A 23,674-nucleotide genomic window follows, 5' to 3' on the forward strand; every position below is an offset into this window, starting at 1 on the left:
GCCACCCATCAAAGCCAGTCTGGCCAGGTCCGGATAGACACAAGGGCCGTGAACGAGGAGGTCTGGGCGTTGAGGAAGTAGAAGATGATGCTCTATTGATAGATCCTGCAGGTCTAAGAACCAATGCCGTCTGAGCCACGCTGTAGCGAGTAGAAATAGTATTCCTCTTTCTTGCTTGAACTTCCGTAGTACCCTGGGCAGGAGTGACACTGGAGGGAACACATATGGCAGCCAAAAGTTCCATGGAGTTGCCAATGCATCCACGGACACTGCTTGAGGATCCCTTGTCCTTGATCCGAAGACCGGAACCTTGTGATTGTGTCAAGACGCCATCAGGTCTACATCTGGTAGGTCCAACTTGTCCACTAGGAGTTGAAAAACTTCCGGATGAAGACTCCACTCTCCGGCGTGAACGTCCGGATGATTGAGGAAATCCATTTCCCAGTTGAGGATTCTGGGGATGAACACTACCAATATGGCTGGCAGATGGCGTTCCGCCCCAACGGAGGATTTTTGATACTTCCAGCATTGCCATGCGGCTTCGAGTGCCGCCTTGATGATTTATGTATGCCACCGTGGTGGCATTGTCTGATTGTACTTGAACAGGCCTGTTCTGTACTAGAGGTAGGGCCAGTGTCAATGCATTGAACACTGCCCGCAATTCCAGAATGTTTATCGGGAGGAGAGACTCCTCCCTGGTCCACTGACCCTGGAGAGAGAGTGTTGCTCCAAAACCGCGGCCCAACTCCACAGAATGGCATCTGTTGTCAGGAGGACCCAGTTGGAGATCCAGAAGGGATGGCCCCTGCTCAACTGTTGGTCATGTAGCCACCAGCTCAGAGACAGACGAACCTCCAGAGTCAAGGAGATCATTTGAGACCTGATCCGGTGAGGCAGGCCGTCCCACTTTGAAAGGATTAACCTCTGCAAAGGGTGGGAATTAAATTGTGCGTACTCTACCATGTTGAAAGACGACACCATGAGGCCTAGTACTTGCATCGCAGAGTGTATCAACACTCTTGGGCGAGAGAGGAAATATCTGATCCTGCCCTGAAATTTCAGGACTTTCTCTGGAGACAAAAACAATCGTTGGCTGTGTGTGACTTTAGTGCCCCCAGATGCACCATGCTCCAAGCAGGGACCAGTGAGGACTTTTTCCAGTTGATGAGCCACCCGTGGGCTTGTAGGAATTGGACCGTCAGTTCCAGATGAGTGAGGAGAACCTCTTGGGAGTTCGCTAGGATCAGCAAGTCGTCCAGATACAGCAGGATCCTGATTCCCTGATGGCCATGGTCATCACGGCCATGACCTTGGTGAAGATCTAGGGGCCATAGCCAATCCAAAAGGCAATGCCTGGAATTGATAATGCAGGTTGCCAATAGCAAACTGCAGATATTGCTGATGCGACATGGCAATAGGTATGTGCAGGTAAGCATCCTGTATGTCCAGGGATACCATATAGTCTTCGGGTTCCATGGCCAGCACTATAGAGCGCAGAGTTTCCATACGGAATTTGGATACTCTCACAAACTTGTTCAATGATTTGAGGTTGATGTTAGGCCGGAAAGACCCATTTGGCTTCGGAACTAGAAACAGGGTCGAATAGTATCCCCTGCCTCTCTGAGACAGAGGTACCGGCACTACCACTCCTGTATCCAGGAGGATAAATAAAAAACAGTATACCAGCGCTGGCTGAGAATAATAAGACGGTTGCTTTGATAAAATTATCAAAGCAAACCGTCTTATTATTCTCAGCCAGCGCTGGTATACTGTTTTTTATTTATTTCTTTATTATTGGAGGACTTGACCATCTCCCTACCAGCTGCTGTTGACTGCGCACTCACCTATTTCTTTCATTTTTACACCTGTATCCAGGAGGGATTGCAGAAGTGTAGAGCTTGCGCTTTTAACGGATCCGAAGGGATAACCATTGTGTAAAACTGGCGAGGGGGACGTCTCTTGAAAGAGATTGCTTACCCGTGAGAGACAACTTCCCGCACCTAGGCGTCCGAAGTGGTCTTTAACCAGGCCTGGGTGAACTGCAGAAGTCGGCCTAGCACCCTGGGATCCCCCAGGGGTAGGCCCGCCCTGTCATGCGGCAGGCTTGTCTTGTTTGCAAGAAGGCTGACGGGTACCCAGGATTGTTTAGATTTAGGCGTAGTGGTTTTGGAAGCATGAGCCTGACGTAGATATGCCTGACTCTTTGCTTTCCCTGGAGGTCGAAAGGAACGAAAGGTGGTACTCTTAGCCAGGGCCGGTGCAAGGTTTCTCGACGCCCTAGGCAAAACTTCAGCCTGCTGCGCCCCCCCCCCCAACCACACACAGAGTTTTAGTGCATCCAGGAAATGCGGTAGAACACAGAAAACAGGTTTTTACTGCATTTTCCTTTTTGGTACATCCCGTCCAGCATGCTGACTTTAATGGGCCCTACACACTGGTCGATATCTCAGAACGATATTGTTCAGAAAAGAACGCTATATCATTCATATCATTCAGTATGGAGGCACAGACGATGAATGATGCGCGTCCCCACAGTTGTTCATCGTTGGTTTTTAATAGTTTTTCAATGCAAGCCAATTTGAATGATATCGATCATCGTTCAAATCGCACTAATCGTACACTGTGTAGGGCTTATTATGGGAACTTCAGGACAGGTTGCTGCTGTAATGCTGCAGGTGCTCTGCCCAGGGTGCGCAAGAACCGCTAGACAAGGGCTGTATTAAGCCTTCGGGGGGCCCAGGGCACTTAAGACAGGGGCTGTGCCTGCGTGTTGGGTATGCGTAACCAGCGGTCAGCATACCCCCGCCGGGATACCGGCAGCGAAATGCCGGCGGGTGAGTGCAAGAAGACCCTTGTGGGCTTGTTGTGCTCACCACAGGTTCTATCCACACAAGTGGGAATAGCCCCTGCTAGTCGGCATGCCGACTGTCGGGATTCTCAAGGGGCGGGATGTAGGGGGAACTGTTTTGATCAGCTCCTCACCTGTTTGGGGGGGGGGGGAATTCAAGTGTTTTTTTCTTGCTGGCAGACACTATATGTCGCCCGACCAAGCAGTTCAAGTGTTGTCACTGGCTCGGACATTACTGTTATGATGTTCCGTCATTTTGATGGGCTGGTAACTAATGTATAATATATATCTATATCTCTATATATATAATATAATGTCATCTCTTTCCCCCTTCCAGCACCTCCATCCCTTATGTATTTAAAGATGCACCCTCACCCCCGCCCTTTGCTGTATAGATTAAATAATCCCCACCCCTTAAGTATTTCCCCCCTCTCACCCCCACCCTTTATATATTAAATGAAGCTCTCACCTACCCAACGAGCCCCCGGTCCTTAATCCTGCCATATCTGGTGGTGCAGTAGGAGGGACCCAACCCCTTGATCGCCCTCTGTGTTGCGGTCATGAAGAGTAGGATGGGGCAAATGCAGGATTTCTAAGAGGGGATTTCCAGATAAATTTAAATTTAATATTTATATACATAAACACACCATACACACGCACATATGAATACATACACATAAAGTAAGGTCACACTTAACATCTGGAGAAGCTTGGAGTCCTTCTGACAAACCTATGCTGCATAAAAGGGCAGCCGATATTCTGTAATATTCATGATATGCAATCGCGGGGTCGGGGGGGGGGGGGGGTTGTTATTGCGGAGGGGGGTGTACAACGCAGGGTGAGGTTACGAACGTCTGTGATGCAGGGCGGCAACATGTGGAGCGTTACCCCGGAGAGGAGTAGAAGACAGTTGCTACAACAAATGTAACCATAGCCAGCAGCACGCTGCTTACTCTAAGTGCATAGAGTATTGAAGCAGCTGCCGATGGGTTACATTCACACTGACAGTGCAGTAGGGATGTCGCGGCCGCCCAACTGTTACGACAGTGGCTTCAATACTCTGTGCACATAGAGTAAGCAGCGTGCTGCCGGCTATGGTTACAGTTGTTCTAGCAACTGTCTTCTGCTCCTCTCCACGGTAAAGCTCAACATGACAAGAAGGGAAGCATTCATCGGCAGCGTGAGCTGCCACCCTCCAGTGGTCTGCGCCCATAGACAGCTGCCTAAAGCTGCCTAGTGGTGGCGCCGGCCCTACTCTTAGCCTTCGGAGAAGAATGATTAGTATTTGGGAGACATGCAGTCTTGGCAGTAGTCAAGTCAGTTACAATCTTGTTCATATTCTCCCCAAATAATATGTCTCCCTTTAAAGGTGTAGAAGTCGGAAAATATTACTGTACACACATCACGTACAAACACCACATAGATGGCCTCCGTGCACGTACTTATTCGGCCGTGCGTGCACATATTCGCAATTTGCGTATGGTCACTCCCGCGGTCCTGCGTATTAGCGCGTGGTATGAGTAATTACGGTAGAATTTGTACTCACATGGAAAAGCCACAAAGACATATCATATATTTAAATCCATATATTGCATAAATCACCCACTGTCTGCTCACTCTTCTAATAGCATGAAGATGGGTCGCACATAATTTATCCTCCCAGAGACTCAAATACAATGTACCAGATGGCCTTATTTACACAAAGCTTTGAAATCCTATGAAGAAGGCAAATACCTTTGGTTACCCCTATTGTTCTAGAGTAGTCCAGTATCTGTCGAAGACAATAAATACTGGATTGTCATTGTCTTATCTTAAGACAGGACAAACAAGAAAGACAATATCCAGGAACCTAGGTTGACTGAAGAGAAACTCAATTAGCAATAGCTAACAAATTTCAGACCAGACATTTAGAAATCTGAGGTAATAACATTCATAGTCTAAACTCTTGGAGATATATGTATGTACGTATGTATGTATGTATGTATGTATGTATGCATGTATGTATGTATATATATATATATATATATATATATATAAAATTCATAACAAATTGTAATAACAGGAGTGTGTGTGTATGTGTGTATATTGCGTATCTATATGTATATAGATATATATGGATATATGTATATCTTGAGGATGGAAATAGATAATCATATCATGTGTGGGATCATATTGTTCAGAGTCATGCAAACATTAATCTGGTGGGTATAAGAATATTATAATATATTACAACATTCAGTTATTAATAATACCAGATTTATGTATGATTAATGTGATGGGTTTAACTGGTCATAGGGCGGGAACTCAGATGCAAACAACAGAAATCACATCTCAAGTCTTAGCCATCACCCACCTCTTGAGCTGACCAATGATCTCGGGTGCACAGGATATGTCCCACCCCCGAACCAATGGAAGAAGAGCACACAGTGTCTATTGTATTATGTTTTGATCCACTGTATAAAAAGCCGGCTGCAGTCCAGGTCACTATCACAGACTCTGAAGGTCATCTACCTTGATGACTGAGGACCAGACTGGGAAGCGCAGGTGAAACTAAAACGTATGTACCATTGACTGTAGCCATTTTTCTATGGTATTGTATTGTTATTGTAACCCCCTTTCAGTAATTATATGTTGGTGTGTCGGAACCCGATATTTTAAATACAATCTGGTGTCGTGTCTCCTTTCCCTGCTAAGGTTATAAGTGTATTTCAGTCACACGTGTAGCTGCAAAGTGCTCACAGCACGTCTCTGGGTGTGTACGCACTGCATGTATTTTGTACGGCCAGCGCGGCATTAGTACGCAAACTACGTACACGGTACAGGGCTTTGTATGCTAATGGTGTAAAAAGTACGTAGGCTAAGGATTTATTACAGCGGCCGCAGCGGCTCCATTTAAAATGTATTGAATGTCTTTTTAAAGTGTTGCTTTTAGTCCTGTATGTAAATCAACATTTGCAATTGGGGGCTCCTCCGGTTTACACATGCTCACAGCCTAGCAGCTCATAGCAGACGTAATCTATCAGCAAAGGGTGGAAAGTTATCCTACGTAACCTTTTCCTGGTTGGTGGATGTTCAAAAACCCTATTTGTGTGCTGTTAGATTGCGTCTACTCTGTCTGGTCTGCAGAGGTGCTGATAGAACCCGTAAACAGGAAAAAAGCTATTTAAAAATCTGTGAATTTTATTTGGCGCCAAAAGCGTACACAAAGGGCACCGATACTTTGCATACCCTCTCATATTGTTCTGCCACAAGGTTTAGATTGCTAGATTCATTTAGATCTGTGTGAAATCGGATACATTTGTTGCTATATAGTTAAATTTGAAATAAAAGTATTTAAGGAAGTAAGTGTAAAGACACAAACGCAGGTCTGGCCCAGTCATAAAGGGTTACACAGAACAAGTTGTGTCTAGTGAGCAATAGTAGTTAGTATTGCTCACATTTATAGAGACTGTGTGATTTGTTTTATTGCGTACGCACATTGGTACACGTGGTACGGAACGTGAGGACAGCGTACAAAAACATGCACGTGGCGCAAGGCCGCACACGTGGCATAGGGGTACGCACGGTTGCGTAATTACGCAAACTTGCGTAGGGTTGTGTGCGCATAATAAAACCACACGATAGTTGTTCAATTAACGTGGGATAGAGCCATGCTACAATAGCACATAACTATCCGGTTTCAAAAGCAGATTAGTATAAGACTTTTGTTTAAACTGTATTGCCTCTGGGGGAAAAGCTGTCGATCAGAACGAGTGGAAATTTTTTGTACAGAAAAACAAGGTGTATTTCAGTGAGTGAAAGCGGAGTGAGTGGAGCTGAACCTGGGAACTAGGTGGTCTAGATGATATTCTGGAGTGGTAACACTGGGTTAGTAGAGGCCCGGTGGTGTAGGGTTCACTACCTTGCGTGATTAGAACTAGGTGGTCTAGGTGTCCCATACAACTAGGTGATTTCTAGGTGTTTCTAGGTGGTCTACAGCAATCGTAGGGCATATAGATAACTTGTATCTATAGGCTGTGCGATTGCATCGCATGTCCGTGTGTTCTACAAAGCACAACGTGATACCATTGTGTCATATGCGCTGTGGAAAAGCATACGCAGACGTGATTGTACAGACAAAGGGGTTTTTCTTTGATAACGTCGGGAAATCTCCCTGGTGGGCTTCCACTGGAAAGGGTGAATAATAGTTATCTAATTTCTCTGTTTTTCACCCTACAAAAAATCCCAGTAGAAAGATACCGAAAAGGAATTTTTCGCTGCCTCTCTCAGGAAAATATTCCAACAAACCTCCACTGAAAGAAATTACGGTGCTGTAAGGTCTGATAGGATCGCTAAATTGGGTACATTGCGATCCGCTATCAACAGTGTATCGTTGTACTGGCCAGCATGGGCGAGAGTGAGTGGAAGGCGCTCGGAGATACTTCCACGTCTACTTGCATTGAGTATTTTGGTATTTGTGGGAATTTTTAGTTATTAAAAAGACCCACAAATATGGGAGCCAGTTGCTCAAGTGAGAGACGTTTGTGCAGGGTTCAGGCTGAAGAAGAAAGACCAAAAGGGTCAGCAAGGTTTATCATGTGTGAAAATATGGTTCACACACGGAAGTTTTTTTGCAATGAGTGGGTACGTATGACTGACAAAGATAGGGTATCATTCCCTAGGGTGGGCAGCTTTGAACCAGAGGTAATGCAGAATGTAGGTAGTAAAATATGTCTGATTAAATCCAGAAAACAAAGGATTAGACATAACGATTGTTTAAACCTGTGGCAACAAGAGGGGGAACAAACTCGCAAAGCAAGTTCCAAACCTAGCAGGAATGAGGGCACGGACACACCATTATCGACACAGGTCGAAGGGGAAGAGATGGCTACAGTCAATGGTATATCTGTAAATGATAGTAGAATGCAAGAGAAATGTATTATTCCTAATTTTTGCAAGTTGTATCCTGTTTTGAAGTCTCTCCAAGGTTATAGGTCACAGGAAGATGAAGGACCCAGCCAAATAGCAGCTCTCATTCAGGCAGTCACCTTGCAGGAAACTCAAGTGGGGCCTGTCCATCCAGTTAGAGCAGTAACAATATTCCCCACTGAAAGATCCGGTGAGGTCACAGCTACCAGTAAGTGTGAGACGGGTCATTGCACAGAGACAACAACACCTTACAGCAAACAGATTAGGAATGGAATGGTAGGATTACATCCTGTCTTGGAAATAGTAACTCCCAATGGGGGAACCGATAGTCAGTGAGAAATCCTCACCAGGAATAATGCAATGTATTGCCTGTGGTCCAGAGCTGAGCTGCGGTCAATCATTTCAGAATTCCCCGATCCCCGGAAGCATTTAGCCAGATGTCAAAAGTTTATCAGAGATCTGGGTAATGCTCATGAACCAGCTAACAAAGATTGGCGGATATTTTTGAAAGCGTGCCTACCCCCTAATATTGACACCAAAATATTTATCACTGATTGTAAATTAGAGTCGGATGGTCCTATGACTGACGAACACAATCAAGAGAACGTGGAGCGAGTTAACATGCAACTAGAGTTGTATTTCCCCACTACTGTTAAATGGAGAAGAATTTTCTCCATAAATCAGAGGGAAAATGAAATGACATCTGAATATTTCCATCGGGCTCTGCAAATAATGGATAGATACATTAGGGTATCGGATATAGGGAACGATGCGAATTTCAGGGAGGTGGCTGTCTCTGTGCTAATGGACGGGCTCAATAAGACAGTAAGGGACAGGGTACAAACATCTTTGCCTAATTGGAGAGGGGTCACAGTAGCTCATCTTAGAGAGTGCGCAATTAAACACCACAAGAATATTGCTAGGCACAGAGAACAACAGGAAGAGAAGCTGATGACAGTAAGTCTACAGGCTGTTGCAGCAAAGCCTCATCAGCCTAAACCCCTAAACCCTGGTAGTAGGAAAAGAACGAGAATATGTTACACTTGTAGGAAGGAAGGACATTTTGCCAGAAATTGTAGGAGTAGTAGGACATATAATTAATATAGACCCCTAGACAGAGAAAACAAGCCACATTATTAAACACAGACAGGATCAAGGAACATATAGTAAGGAATCACGAGCCATATAGAAAGCACAGATTCGGTTAATGGGAAGAACGGAATAAATGCAACTTTACCCTTTTGACAAAACTTGCTGGGGTTAAGATGAGGCCTCTAAACTTTTGCTTCTTTCTCTAGCAGAAATGGCCCCTGATTAACTTAACAGGAGTTTTGTTAGAGATGGTATACATATAGCGTGCTCCCGCCCAGGAAGTACAAAGTATGTTGGATACCCACGAAGACTAATGTTGCATTTCACGGTTCTAGATGCATGTCCATCACAGGTAGAGGAAATTATCTCACAGATACCGGGTTCCCTATGAATTTAGGATGGACAGGACACTGGATTGATGGCTGGGATAATCCCAGTAGAGATACGACACACATAGAATTTTTTTTAAGGGGAGCAGACCTAATAGAAAAATCATTCCCTGTAGTGCCCAATCCAGTTGTCAAATGTTATAAAATCCTTTTTGCCCCTACAAACTTATCTGTCAATAACCTCTATGTGATTTTTCTTCAAAGTTTCCTCCTCATCTCTTACGTTCACCGACAGGAGGGTACAATACATGGACCCGATTACAGTTCAAACAGCATATGCCTACTCGGTCCTTCAGGGTTCTGCCCAAACCCAGTATATCTCACCAGCACAAGGACCCCAGTCAGTGGCGGAACAAGCAAGCGGTGGGCCCAGGTGCGACAAAATGCTTTGGGCCCCCCCCCCCCATCCAAGTCCACCCCGGGGGCAGTGCGCGCCGTAGGCGCGCGCAAAAATACATAGTGGCGTGGCTTCGTGGGGAAGGGGTGTGGCCACAAAATAATACCAACACAGTAGTCTCCATTATTCAAATTACGCCGCACAGTAGCACCACTACACCAGGTAGAGACCCTTTTACACCTTACAGCGAACAGATTCCTCTTTTTACACATTACAGCAGACAGCGTGCCCTTTTTACACATAACGGCAGACAGCGTGCCCTTTTTACACATAACGGCAGACCGCGTGCCCTTGTTACACATTACGGCAGACAGCGTGCCCTTTTTACACATTACGGTAGACAGCGTGCCCTTGTTACACATTACGGCAGACAGCGTGCCCTTGTTACACATTACGGCAGACAGCGTCCCCATTTTTACACATTACGGCAGGCAGATTCCTCCTTTTTACACATAGCAGCAGGCAGATTCCCCATTTTTACACATAGCGTCAGGCAGCCCCCCTTTTTTACACATTACGGCAGGCAGATTCCCCATTTTTACACATAGCGTCGGGCAGATTACCCCTTTTTACACATAACGGCAGACCGCGTGCCCTTGTTACACATTACGGCAGACAGCGTGCCCTTTTTACACATTACGGCAGACAGCGTGCCCTTGTTACACATTACGGCAGACAGCGTCCCCATTTTTACACATTACGGCAGGCAGATTCCCCTTTTTACACATAGTGGCAGGCAGTCCCCCATTTTTACACATTGCGTCGGGCAGATTACCCCTTTTTACACATAGCGGCAGGCAGTCCCCCATTTTTACACATTGCGGCAGGTAGTCCCCCCTTTTTACACATTGCGGCAGGCAGTCCCCCCTTTTTACACATTGCGGCAGGCAGTCCCCCCTTTTTACACATTGCGGCAGGTAGTCCCCCCTTTTTACACAGTGCGGCAGGCAGTCCCCCCTTTTTACACATTGCGGCAGGTAGTCCCCCCTTTTTACACATTGCGGCAGGCAGTCCCCCCTTTTTACACAGTGCGGCAGGCAGTCCCCCCTTTTTACACAGTGCGGCAGGCAGTCCCCCTTTTTACACATTGCGGCAGGCAGTCCCCCCTTTTTACACATTGCGGCAGGCAGTCCCCCCTTTTTACTCATTGCGGCAGGTAGTCCCCCCTTTTTACACATTGCGGCAGGCAGTCCCCCCTTTTTACACAGTGCGGCAGGCAGTCCCCCCTTTTTACACATTGCGGCAGGTAGTCCCCCCTTTTTACACATTGCGGCAGGCAGGCACAAGAAAGAAAGAAGGAAAGAAAAAGAAAGAAAGAAAGAAAGAAAGAAAGAAAGAAGAATTCTACTTACCCTCAGGCTCCTCGGTGCAGCTGCGTCAGACGACGATTCCCGGGCAGTAGAGAATGAGGAGGAGGGAGCCGGAGGAGGGAGCCGCAGCAGCGCTTTGTTACTGGTGGAGGCGCTGCTGCTGCTGCCCCTCTGCTTCCCTATAGGCTGTTCTCGGAAGACAGCCTATAGGGAAGCAGAGGAGCAGCAGCAGCAGCGCCTCCACCAGTAACAAAGCGCTGCTGCGGCTCCGTCCTCCAGCTCCCTCCTCCTTCCCCCGTCTGTACCGCTGCTCAGCTCCTATCTCCGGGCGGCTGTGCGCTGCGGGCAGCGGTTGCCTGCAGCGCACAGCGGCATGTAATGAGTCAGTTTGACTCATTACATGCTTGGGCCCCTGGACAGAGGCGGGCCCCAGTGCAGTGCACTGCCTGCACTGCCGGTAGTTCCGCCTCTGACCCCAGTATTAATGCAGTGTGCCTGGTCATGCACAAAGGGTGGAGAATGAGAATACTAGTGAAGGGAGACTGTGTACAGACACCGATATGCATGATGGTGTGACAGCCTGTTGGTGAATGCGAAACCTGACATTTTCTTTTTATTTACTATTTTTCCCCTCTCTTCTCTCATCCAGAGACGGTTTACTTTACACAACTGATAACACACGATAGTAAATTAAAATGCAAAATTTGTGTTCCCTACAGGAAAAGGCAGTCTGGAGGTCAAAGGGGTATGGCCAGGAGTCCTCAGGACTTTGGACAGGTGGACACGGTAAGCCGGTGGCCCCCAGAGCATATCTTCCAAGTCTAGCTGAGGCGGCACATGGTCTGACTCATCTGGGCAAAGAGGGTATGTGCAAGCTGGTAAGAGCCTACTGGTGTGCGCCAGGATTCTCTTCTCATGCAGGTAAGAGAGCAATGACATGTTTTACTTGCTTGAGGAAGAATATTGGTAAGACTATACCAACAGAGCCATCCCATATCCCTCCTACAGACGGACCTTTTCAGGTAATACAAATCGACTTCATACAGTTACCACCCTGTGGGAATTTGAAATATGTGTTAGTATGTATTGATGTATTTTCCAAATGGGTAGAAGCGTTCCCTGCTGCCACAATACTGCTACGTTCACTGCAAAGAAAATTGTGTAGGAATTTGTGTGTAGATATGGTATCCCTAGAATGATTGAAAGTGATAGGGGTACCCATTTTACAGGTGAAGTCTTTCAGGTCATGTGCAAACTGATGGGGAATTAATAGCAAGCTACATCCACCGTACCGACCACAGGCGAGTGCGAAGGTATAGAGAGTGAACAGCACTATTAAGAACAAGCTGAGCAAAGTGATGGCTGAAACTAGATTGCTGTGGCAAGAAGCTTTACCACTAGTGTTGTACAGCATCAGAACCACTCCCAGGTCTTCACTTAACTTATTACCCTTTGAAATTCTTTTTGGTCGACAACTTCATGTAATGATAGACCCCCAGGATGATTTGAAATGCAATAAGGAAAAAAATGTGAAATATTTGGTTAGGATGAACCAGCAGCTGAGAAATCAACAAATAAATCTAAAGCTGGTGATTCCTGACCTACCGGACAGTAATTGTCATGACATTGAGCCTGGGGATTATGTGATGATTCAAAATTTCTTACGCTCAGGTTGCCTCATAGACAGGTGGGAAGGACCATACCAAGTCTTGTTAACCAGCACGACAGCACTAAAGGTCGCCGAAAGAGAGACTTGGGTCCACTCGTCCCACTGCAAGAAGGTCGCTGACCCGGAGAGAACTCGTGACAAAGTAGTTTGGTAACTGTGTGTTCAAAGTGAACTGTGTGTTCCAAGTGAACTGTGTGTTCAAAGAGCAAGGCAAAGAGAACCTTGTATCACTAGAGTGTTTGTTCCGGGAAAGTTGAGAAGCAGGACTGTTGAAAGGCACCTGAGCGCGGAGAGCAACAAGGTCAAGAACGGTTGTCGCACCATTTTCTTTTTTCACCCCCTGCATTTTTCTTCCTTTTCTCCTCCTTATTTTCCTTCTTTCCCCTAACGAAATGGATCTATCACAAGAGACTGCGTTTCGGGTTCTGCTAGTAATTCTGTTTTTGATCAGGACAATTTGTTTTGGTGAGGGTCCCAGAGAGGTCGAGCAGGGATCTGGAATGGGTTCTGATGGCGAGTACGAATTTGCAGGATCTCAGGAGCAGCACATCACTCGAGTAAAGGCTGGTATCAGTAAGCGCTCTGGTAGTCAGGGAGCTCGGAGGCAATGTGAAGGGTTATTGTCTGACGAACCAGACAATGACCTTTTCACACAGAGCTGATAAGATACCCATAGACTCTGAACTTGTACGCCAGATAGCCAACAGTGGGAGGTATTTTCGATATAGGTATACCCGTCGAAGCAAGACCATGTGGGTTGGAAAAGTATCGTCAGGGTATTGTGCCCATATCATCCAGCCCGATACTTGTACTGAACAAATGAGAGAACTAGGGATTGGTTTCTTTACTTGGAAAGTTTGCAATATGGTGATGTTACATTTTGTCCCCTATGTTCTCCCAGATGATGCCTACTTCATATGTGGGAGGAAAGCATACAAGTGGCTTGCCCCGAGCTCTGAGGGATTGTGTTATATTGGGAGAGTACTACCGGAGGTCATGACCATAACCCACGACAAAATGAAAGACGTTCACCGCAGTGCTCAGACTCCTTATACTCATACTCACTATGAACACATCATCAAGAGACACCTCATAGATAGGGCAGAGCACGCAGCCTCTGATTTGATCCACGAATCCACCGGGATTCAGTTCCTTCTCGCATTAGACATCACCCATACTGCCAGAGGAACTATAAATTATAGGTATATCCATGCGCTAGCGAACTTGATAGATAATATCACTGAGATGTATGATGACACCTTCAGGTATACGGGAAGGGAGTTACAAGCCTACAAGAAGGAACTGATCCAGCACAGGATGGTCCTTAATTACGTCACAGCCATGACAGGTGGGTACTGTGTTACACTGGCAACTCAATATGGTGTGAAGTGCTGTACATATATTACGAACAGCACTGACGACCCCACGGAGATCATCGATCAGAAGATGGACGAGATCTTGCAGTTGAAGTGGGAGTTCAGGAGGAAGCACAACCTTACCTTAGCGACTGTGGGTAATGAACTGACCGGCTGGGTCTCATGGTTGAACCCACGCAAATGGTTCTCAGGTTTAGGAGAGTGGGCTCAAAATGTCATTATGAGTGTGGGGAAGTTTCTCCTTTGTATCCTGGGAGTCATCATAATTATTGGTTTGATATTTAGGTGTGTTCAAATTCTAACGCGGCGCAAGCGCAGCACAAATTTGATGAGTCTAAGGAGTGAGGGCGCTGTTATAGCAGCAGATTTAATTTATGATCCATCCATAGAGACAGTGTTATGATAAGGATTGCAAATGAATTTCATGGCCTGTTTCTTTCACCCGTTTTTCCTCTGTCTCCCCCCTATGCCCAGATACATCCAACCGGAAAAGACGTCAGCCCTACCAAAAATGTTTATGTGAATGTATTTTTATGTGTGTCTTATCTTCATCCCTGCAACCTCCAGTTAATGGAACAAATAGTCGACAGGTGATATCCACATATACTAGCACTCACGTATGTTCCCCCTCCATGTATCATCAACTAAATGTGCACCCCATTTGTTGAAACAAGAAGCCGAAAAGAGCTCGGTAGTGTTTGTTGGCCCATTTACAGACCCTTAATATGGGATGAGAAGGATTTAATGTATACTTTGCAATACTTCAAAGCTTATTTAGAACATATACGGCACAATGATACGTGCCCCTCAGACATTGATTCATACATACATGCTTTTTGCTATCCCACTAGGTCATACATTTCCCACCTACAACTCTCCCCGATCATCCAAGCTTTTGTATATATTGTATAGGTAATATTTTTTTTCTTTTATTGATTAGTTAGTGGCAGTTATTGATGACTACCAAAGGGTGGACTGTCGAAGTCGGAAAATATTACAGTACACACATCACGTACAAACACCACATAGATGGCCTCCGTGCGCGTACTTATTCGGCCGTGCGTGCATATATTCGCAATTTGCGTATGGTCGCTCCCGCGGTCCTGCGTATTAGCGCGTGATAGAATTGCGGTAGAATTTGTACTCGCATGGAAAAGCCACAAAGACATATCATATATTTAATTCCATATATTGCATAAATCACCCACTGTCTGCTCACTCTTCTAATAGCATGAAGATGGGTCGCACATAAATTATCCTCCCAGAGACTCAAATATAGGCCCTCATTCCGAGTTGATCGGTCGCAAGGCGAATTTAGCAGAGTTACACACGCTAAGCCTACGCCTACTGGGAGTGAATCTTAGCTTCTTAAAATTGCGACCGATGTATTCGCAATATTGCGATTACTAACTACTTAGCAGTTTCAGAGTAGCTCCAGACTTACTCTGCCTGTGCGATCAGTTCAGTGCTTGTCGTTCCTGGTTGACGTCACAAACACACCCAGCGTTCGCCCAGGCACTCCCACCGTTTCTCCGGCCACTCCTGCGTTTTTTCCGGAAACGGTAGCGTTTTCAGCCACACGCCCCTGAAACGCCGTGTTTCCGCCCAGTAACACCCATTTCCTGTCAATCACATTACGATCGCCGGAGCGAAGAAAAAGCCGTGAGTAAAAATACTTTCTTCATAGTAAAGTTACTTGGCGCAGTCGCAGTGCGAACATTGCGCATGCGTACTAAGCGGATTTTCACTGCGATGCGATGAAAAATACCGAGCGAACAACTCGGAATGAGGGCCATAATGTACCAGATGGCCTTATTTACACAAAGCTTTGAAATCCTATGAAGAAGGCAAATACCTTTGGTTACCCCTATTGTTCTAGAGTAGTCCAGTATCTGTCGAAGACAATAAATACTGGATTGTCATTGTCTTATCTGAAGACAGGACAAACAAGAAAGACAATATCCAGGAACCTAGGTTGACTGAAAAGAAACTCAATTAGGAATAACTAACGAATTCCAAACCAGACATTTAGAAATCTGAGGTAATAACAGTCATAGTCTAAACTCTTGGAGATATATGTATATATATATATAGACAAAGAAATTAGGTGGCACTCACAGGCTTGTAATAAACGTGAAAACTCCGTGAGGAGATTTATTGTGCAAAAACCGTAACGTTTCGGGGACGTGTCCCCTTCCTCAGACAATTGAATCATAACACATGCAATGTATAAATAGTGTACAGTGACCCCACTTACCCCCTTCATCATGACTCCCAGCTGCGTGGACCACGGCTTGCCTCGGCGCCTCCCGACCCGCACTTCCGGTTTCGGCGTCACCGCCCAGCCGGAAGTGACGCATGCGGGCTTCGCCGGTCACCATGGAGACGCGCCGGGAGCCCTGTCAATGCAGAAACAAAAACAAAACAAGACACAATTAATTACAGTGAGAAAATGACACATAATAAAGCAGCGCTCGGTCAGAGCTAGAGTGTCAGAAAAACCAATAACAAATGAAAACACTATTAAAACACAAACATCTAAAAACAGGAATAGTGTTAAAAAAATGTTTAAAAGTGACCAGTGAGTCAGGTGCTGTGTAAAAAATTACTCTTTTCTTCTAATAAATAGACCTGGGTGGCAAAGAGCCCGAATGGCTCCTAATCTGCAGGGCAGTATACATGTGTCGGTGGTATAGGTTAACCCTCAACTGTGAAATCTGTCACTAAAAGGCCCTACTCATTCTCAGAAGTAGTTCTTGGGTCGGCGTACTTAATACCCCAAAATTGATAGCCACAGACTTTGGACTCATGCCGATCTGGAATGATTCATAGAAAATTGATTAGTCCAAGGGACTCATTTAACCCTTTAGGGGCTAGGCAATCCAGGCGGTAGATCCACCTGGATTCCAACTGCAACAATTTTTTCCCCCTATCGCCACCCCTTAGAGATGCTGGTACATGGTCAATGGCCCTATATCTCAGACTAGCCAAGGTATGGTGCTTTGTGGCAAAGTGTCTAGCAACCGGTTGGTCACTAGTCCCTGCTGCCAATGCTGCTCGTATGGCTGACCTGTGTTGAGTAAGTCTGACTTTTAATTGGCACTCCGTTTTGCCCACATAATAGAGCCCACACGGGCACACTATTATGTAGATGACAAAACGGGACGTGCAGGTAAGTGGCCACCCTATCTTCAATCTCTGGCCGGTATGTGGATGGGGAAAGGAATCTCCCACTAAGAAAAATGAACACGTCGTGCAACCCAGGCATTTGAAGCATCCGTTTTTCTTGCTCAAAAAATGCCTGGGTGCATTCTTGGTGTCAAAACCTGTGATATCGGTCTTGACCACCAAGTCTTTCAGATTTTTGCCCCTGGAAAAACTTGTCAACAGTTTACTGTTTTGAAAGCATTTTAACTCTGGGTCCGTGGTGACCATCCGCCACATGCTCTTAACTTGTTTAACCAAGTTCGGGCTGTTGGCATTATACTCGGTTACCCATGGAATGGTTTCTCTGGGCAGGGTTTTATGGCGCTGTTTGGCCTGTTTTTGAAAATTGGTCAGTGCCCTGTCTCGTGCTTTCTTAAGTTCAGCCAGGGCGTAACCTCTCTCACTAAATTTTATTACCATCTCCTCTAGCTGCATCTCACGTGTGTTGGGATCTGTATTATTTCTGCAAACTCTGAGGAGTTGTGAGTAGGGTAAGCTGCGGATCATCGCTTTAGGATGAGAGCTTTCGGCCCGAAGCACTGTGTTCCGGTCCGTGGGTTTTTTGTATAAAGATGTCACAACCTTTCCTTCAACCAGCTGGATCCGGACATCCAGATAACAGATGTCTATCTTACTTGATGTCCAAGTTAATTTAATGGGACTATTCGTGTCATTATGTTTCAAAATGATGTCGATAAGTTTTTGTATATCATCGTTCCACAAGACCAGAAGGTCGTCAATGTAGCGGAAGTAAAGTGAGATCTTACTTGAGATATTTGTATCTATGAAAAAAAGGTCCCGTTCCACCTCCCACATGAAACTATTGGCAAACGCTGGGGCCACCGGGGACCCCATCGAACAGCCCTGAAGTTGCCTGTAAAACTTCCCATTGAACAAAAAGAAATTATGTGTCAATGTGAAGGTCAATAGTTCAATAAACAGATCAATATCAGGACCCGAATACAGGCTATTGCCCGTGATCAGCCGTCTAACCGCTTCCAACCCCTCTTCGTGGGGGATACAAGTATAGAGGCTGGTCACGTCCAATGTGACCATGATTGTTTCACTGGGAACCTGTCCCAAGCCTGCTAGTCTCTCTAGCAACATATTCGTGTCCTTCAGATACGTAAAAGTGGCTTGTACACATGGCTGCAAGAATGTGTCTAAAAACACCGCCACTGGTTCGCACAGAGACCCCCGGGCCGAGATGATAGGTCTCCCCGGTGGCCTCTGTGCGTCCTTGTGGACTTTCGGCAAAGTGTAAAATATTGGCACAACCGGACATTTAGTAGTTAATTTATCTTGTATTACCTGTGATATTAACCCCTCTTCCACCGCTCTTTTCAATATAGTATCAAGCTTTTGTTTAAAAACCGGTGTGGGGTCATGATCAAGTTGACAATAAGTTTTGCTGTCACTAAGCAGCCTATCACATTCTGCAACATATAGTGACGTGTCCTGAATAACGACTGAGCCGCCCTTATCGGCGGCCCTGATCACAATATCAGTCCTCTGTTGCAGGTTTTTCAGAGCTTGTCGTTCATCTCTGGGCAGGTTGTGTTTCACTGTTGGTGCTCCAGTTCCCGTGATGCCGTCCATTAGTCTGTGGAAGGTTTTCAGGGTGGCATTGTTTGACTGTGGGTCAAATCGGGAGCGATTGCCCAGTCTGGAGATACGGCTAGGTAATGTCGGTTCAAAATTTGCCGTCGGGTGTTTAAAGAAATGTTCCTTAATTTTTAAAGAACGTGCCAATTTAAATGATTCCACCTTCCAGTTAAATGGGTTCATGTAGTTGGTAGGGATAAACGTGAGTCCTTTGCTGAGCAGCCGTTGTTCAGGGTCTTGAAGGGTGTATGAGGACAGATTGAAAATTAGGTGGCTTTGTTCTTGGGTGGTCTTCCCACTCTGCCTCCTCGTTTGGCCTCCCCGTCTTGTTTTGGTCTTCCCCGGGAGGAGGCCACTGCCCGGGTATTGGCCCCTAAAGGGGTCACGGGTTTTCTAGCTTCAAAACCTGTTGCTCCCCCTTCATCGTTATCACTGGCAGAGGTACTTGAGAAACGTACCCGTTGTGGTCGTCTCAGATTACCAGCTCCTCGACCACGTCCGCGGGTTTGAATACTCTGCCCCAACCAGGTGTATACTCGGTGTTGGGCATAGTCAGTAACAACCTTTTTGTGTTTCTCTTTCTTATATTTAACCAGGTTGTTTTTATATTCGTCAAGTTGGGCCTGTAGTTTAGAGACCCAATCGGTGGACTTGTCAGCAGTCATTGTGGTCAGATGTTCGGTTTCGAATGCGCTGATTTTTTCAGTTGTTACTTTTAGCTCCCTCGTGGACTCCTCAATGACCAGTAACATGAGGTCCATGGAGCATTTATTGAGAATTGAAATCCAGCGCTTGCAGAAGGTGGTATTGTACCGGCCAATGGTTGGAATATTGTGGACCCTGAAACCACGGGGTATGTGTTTTGCCCTGTAGTAATCGGACAGGGTGCGGCTATGGTAGAGGAAGTCCATCTCTCTTTTCTTTAGTTTAAACAGTTCACGATAGACCTCAGAGCTAGATTCCGTATAGTCATCAGACAGAGCCCTGTCTTTGTGTAGAATCTTCTCAGCATCTATGTCTGAGAAGCTGAGCGTCTCGTAGTTGTCACACTCTAATAAAAATGACGTGAAATCTCCCTCACCTTCCGATGTCGCCATTCTGGGTTCTTGTGCCCGTCCCGGTGCTGCACCTGGCTGTGAATGTGTTTCTCACCAACGTGTCGACACCGTGCAAATCGGTGTTTACAGTGACTAAAAACAAAATGGAACTCTGAGGGAGGAGGTCTTGTTGGAGGGTGCCATGGGCTGGTTCAACGAGCTTATCCACCGCAGCAGAGCGTGGAACCAAATATTTTCCAAAAACTTGCCCCGTCACTCCTCTAAAGTAGCTGGCTGTGGTGCCCTTCCTTGTGAACCAGCAGGCCCACCGGTATGTAGACAAAGAAATTAGGTGGCACTCACAGGCTTGTAATAAACGTGAAAACTCCGTGAGGAGATTTATTGTGCAAAAACCGTAACGTTTCGGGGACGTGTCCCCTTCCTCAGACAATTGAATCATAACACATGCAATGTATAAATAGTGTACAGTGACCCCACTTACCCCCTTCATCATGACTCCCAGCTGCGTGGACCACGGCTTGCCTCGGCGCCTCCCGACCCGCACTTCCGGTTTCGGCGTCACCGCCCAGCCGGAAGTGACGCATGCGGGCTTCGCCGGTCACCATGGAGACGCGCCGGGAGCCCTGTCAATGCAGAAACAAAAACAAAACAAGACACAATTAATTACAGTGAGAAAATGACACATAATAAAGCAGCGCTCGGTCAGAGCTAGAGTGTCAGAAAAACCAATAACAAATGAAAACACTATTAAAACACAAACATCTAAAAACAGGAATAGTGTTAAAAAAATGTTTAAAAGTGACCAGTGAGTCAGGTGCTGTGTAAAAAATTACTCTTTTCTTCTAATAAATAGACCTGGGTGGCAAAGAGCCCGAATGGCTCCTAATCTGCAGGGCAGTATACATGTGTCGTGGTATAGGTTAACCCTCAACTGTGAAATCTGTCACTAAAAGGCCCTACTCATTCTCAGAAGTAGTTCTTGGGTCGGCGTACTTAATACCCCAAAATTGATAGCCACAGACTTTGGACTCATGCCGATCTGGAATGATTCATAGAAAATTGATTAGTCCAAGGGACTCATTTAACCCTTTAGGGGCTAGGCAATCCAGGCGGTAGATCCACCTGGATTCCAACTGCAACAATTTTTTTCCCCTATCGCCACCCCTTAGAGATGCTGGTACATGGTCAATGGCCCTATATCTCAGACTAGCCAAGGTATGGTGCTTTGTGGCAAAGTGTCTAGCAACCGGTTGGTCACTAGTCCCTGCTGCCAATGCTGCTCGTATGGCTGACCTGTGTTGAGTAAGTCTGACTTTTAATTGGCACTCCGTTTTGCCCACATAATAGAGCCCACACGGGCACACTATTATGTAGATGACAAAACGGGACGTGCAGGTAAGTGGCCACCCTATCTTCAATCTCTGGCCGGTATGTGGATGGGGAAAGGAATCTCCCACTAAGAAAAATGAACACGTCGTGCAACCCAGGCATTTGAAGCATCCGTTTTTCTTGCTCAAAAAATGCCTGGGTGCATTCTTGGTGTCAAAACCTGTGATATCGGTCTTGACCACCAAGTCTTTCAGATTTTTGCCCCTGGAAAAACTTGTCAACAGTTTACTGTTTTGAAAGCATTTTAACTCTGGGTCCGTGGTGACCATCCGCCACATGCTCTTAACTTGTTTAACCAAGTTCGGGCTGTTGGCATTATACTCGGTTACCCATGGAATGGTTTCTCTGGGCAGGGTTTTATGGCGCTGTTTGGCCTGTTTTTGAAAATTGGTCAGTGCCCTGTCTCGTGCTTTCTTAAGTTCAGCCAGGGCGTAACCTCTCTCACTAAATTTTATTACCATCTCCTCTAGCTGCATCTCACGTGTGTTGGGATCTGTATTATTTCTGCAAACTCTGAGGAGTTGTGAGTAGGGTAAGCTGCGGATCATCGCTTTAGGATGAGAGCTTTCGGCCCGAAGCACTGTGTTCCGGTCCGTGGGTTTTTTGTATAAAGATGTCACAACCTTTCCTTCAACCAGCTGGATCCGGACATCCAGATAACAGATGTCTATCTTACTTGATGTCCAAGTTAATTTAATGGGACTATTCGTGTCATTATGTTTCAAAATGATGTCGATAAGTTTTTGTATATCATCGTTCCACAAGACCAGAAGGTCGTCAATGTAGCGGAAGTAAAGTGAGATCTTACTTGAGATATTTGTATCTATGAAAAAAAGGTCCCGTTCCACCTCCCACATGAAACTATTGGCAAACGCTGGGGCCACCGGGGACCCCATCGAACAGCCCTGAAGTTGCCTGTAAAACTTCCCATTGAACAAAAAGAAATTATGTGTCAATGTGAAGGTCAATAGTTCAATAAACAGATCAATATCAGGACCCGAATACAGGCTATTGCCCGTGATCAGCCGTCTAACCGCTTCCAACCCCTCTTCGTGGGGGATACAAGTATAGAGGCTGGTCACGTCCAATGTGACCATGATTGTTTCACTGGGAACCTGTCCCAAGCCTGCTAGTCTCTCTAGCAACATATTCGTGTCCTTCAGATACGTAAAAGTGGCTTGTACACATGGCTGCAAGAATGTGTCTAAAAACACCGCCACTGGTTCGCACAGAGACCCCCGGGCCGAGATGATAGGTCTCCCCGGTGGCCTCTGTGCGTCCTTGTGGACTTTCGGCAAAGTGTAAAATATTGGCACAACCGGACATTTAGTAGTTAATTTATCTTGTATTACCTGTGATATTAACCCCTCTTCCACCGCTCTTTTCAATATAGTATCAAGCTTTTGTTTAAAAACCGGTGTGGGGTCATGATCAAGTTGACAATAAGTTTTGCTGTCACTAAGCAGCCTATCACATTCTGCAACATATAGTGACGTGTCCTGAATAACGACTGAGCCGCCCTTATCGGCGGCCCTGATCACAATATCAGTCCTCTGTTGCAGGTTTTTCAGAGCTTGTCGTTCATCTCTGGGCAGGTTGTGTTTCACTGTTGGTGCTCCAGTTCCCGTGATGCCGTCCATTAGTCTGTGGAAGGTTTTCAGGGTGGCATTGTTTGACTGTGGGTCAAATCGGGAGCGATTGCCCAGTCTGGAGATACGGCTAGGTAATGTCGGTTCAAAATTTGCCGTCGGGTGTTTAAAGAAATGTTCCTTAATTTTTAAAGAACGTGCCAATTTAAATGATTCCACCTTCCAGTTAAATGGGTTCATGTAGTTGGTAGGGATAAACGTGAGTCCTTTGCTGAGCAGCCGTTGTTCAGGGTCTTGAAGGGTGTATGAGGACAGATTGAAAATTAGGTGGCTTTGTTCTTGGGTGGTCTTCCCACTCTGCCTCCTCGTTTGGCCTCCCCGTCTTGTTTTGGTCTTCCCCGGGAGGAGGCCACTGCCCGGGTATTGGCCCCTAAAGGGGTCACGGGTTTTCTAGCTTCAAAACCTGTTGCTCCCCCTTCATCGTTATCACTGGCAGAGGTACTTGAGAAACGTACCCGTTGTGGTCGTCTCAGATTACCAGCTCCTCGACCACGTCCGCGGGTTTGAATACTCTGCCCCAACCAGGTGTATACTCGGTGTTGGGCATAGTCAGTAACAACCTTTTTGTGTTTCTCTTTCTTATATTTAACCAGGTTGTTTTTATATTCGTCAAGTTGGGCCTGTAGTTTAGAGACCCAATCGGTGGACTTGTCAGCAGTCATTGTGGTCAGATGTTCGGTTTCGAATGCGCTGATTTTTTCAGTTGTTACTTTTAGCTCCCTCGTGGACTCCTCAATGACCAGTAACATGAGGTCCATGGAGCATTTATTGAGAATT

The 23,674-nt window shown here is 46.0% G+C and overlaps 1 protein-coding gene across 3 annotated transcripts in view; it reads right to left on the reverse strand.

Annotated features, from left to right (window-relative positions):
* Positions 1 to 23,674, reverse strand: part of FBXO47 (F-box protein 47) — an 873,621-nt gene that overhangs the window by 66,131 nt on the left and 783,816 nt on the right. The window lies entirely within an intron of this gene.

Source organism: Pseudophryne corroboree, chromosome 3 (genome assembly GCF_028390025.1).
Source record: "Pseudophryne corroboree isolate aPseCor3 chromosome 3, aPseCor3.hap2, whole genome shotgun sequence".
Lineage (NCBI taxonomy): Eukaryota > Metazoa > Chordata > Amphibia > Anura > Myobatrachidae > Pseudophryne > Pseudophryne corroboree.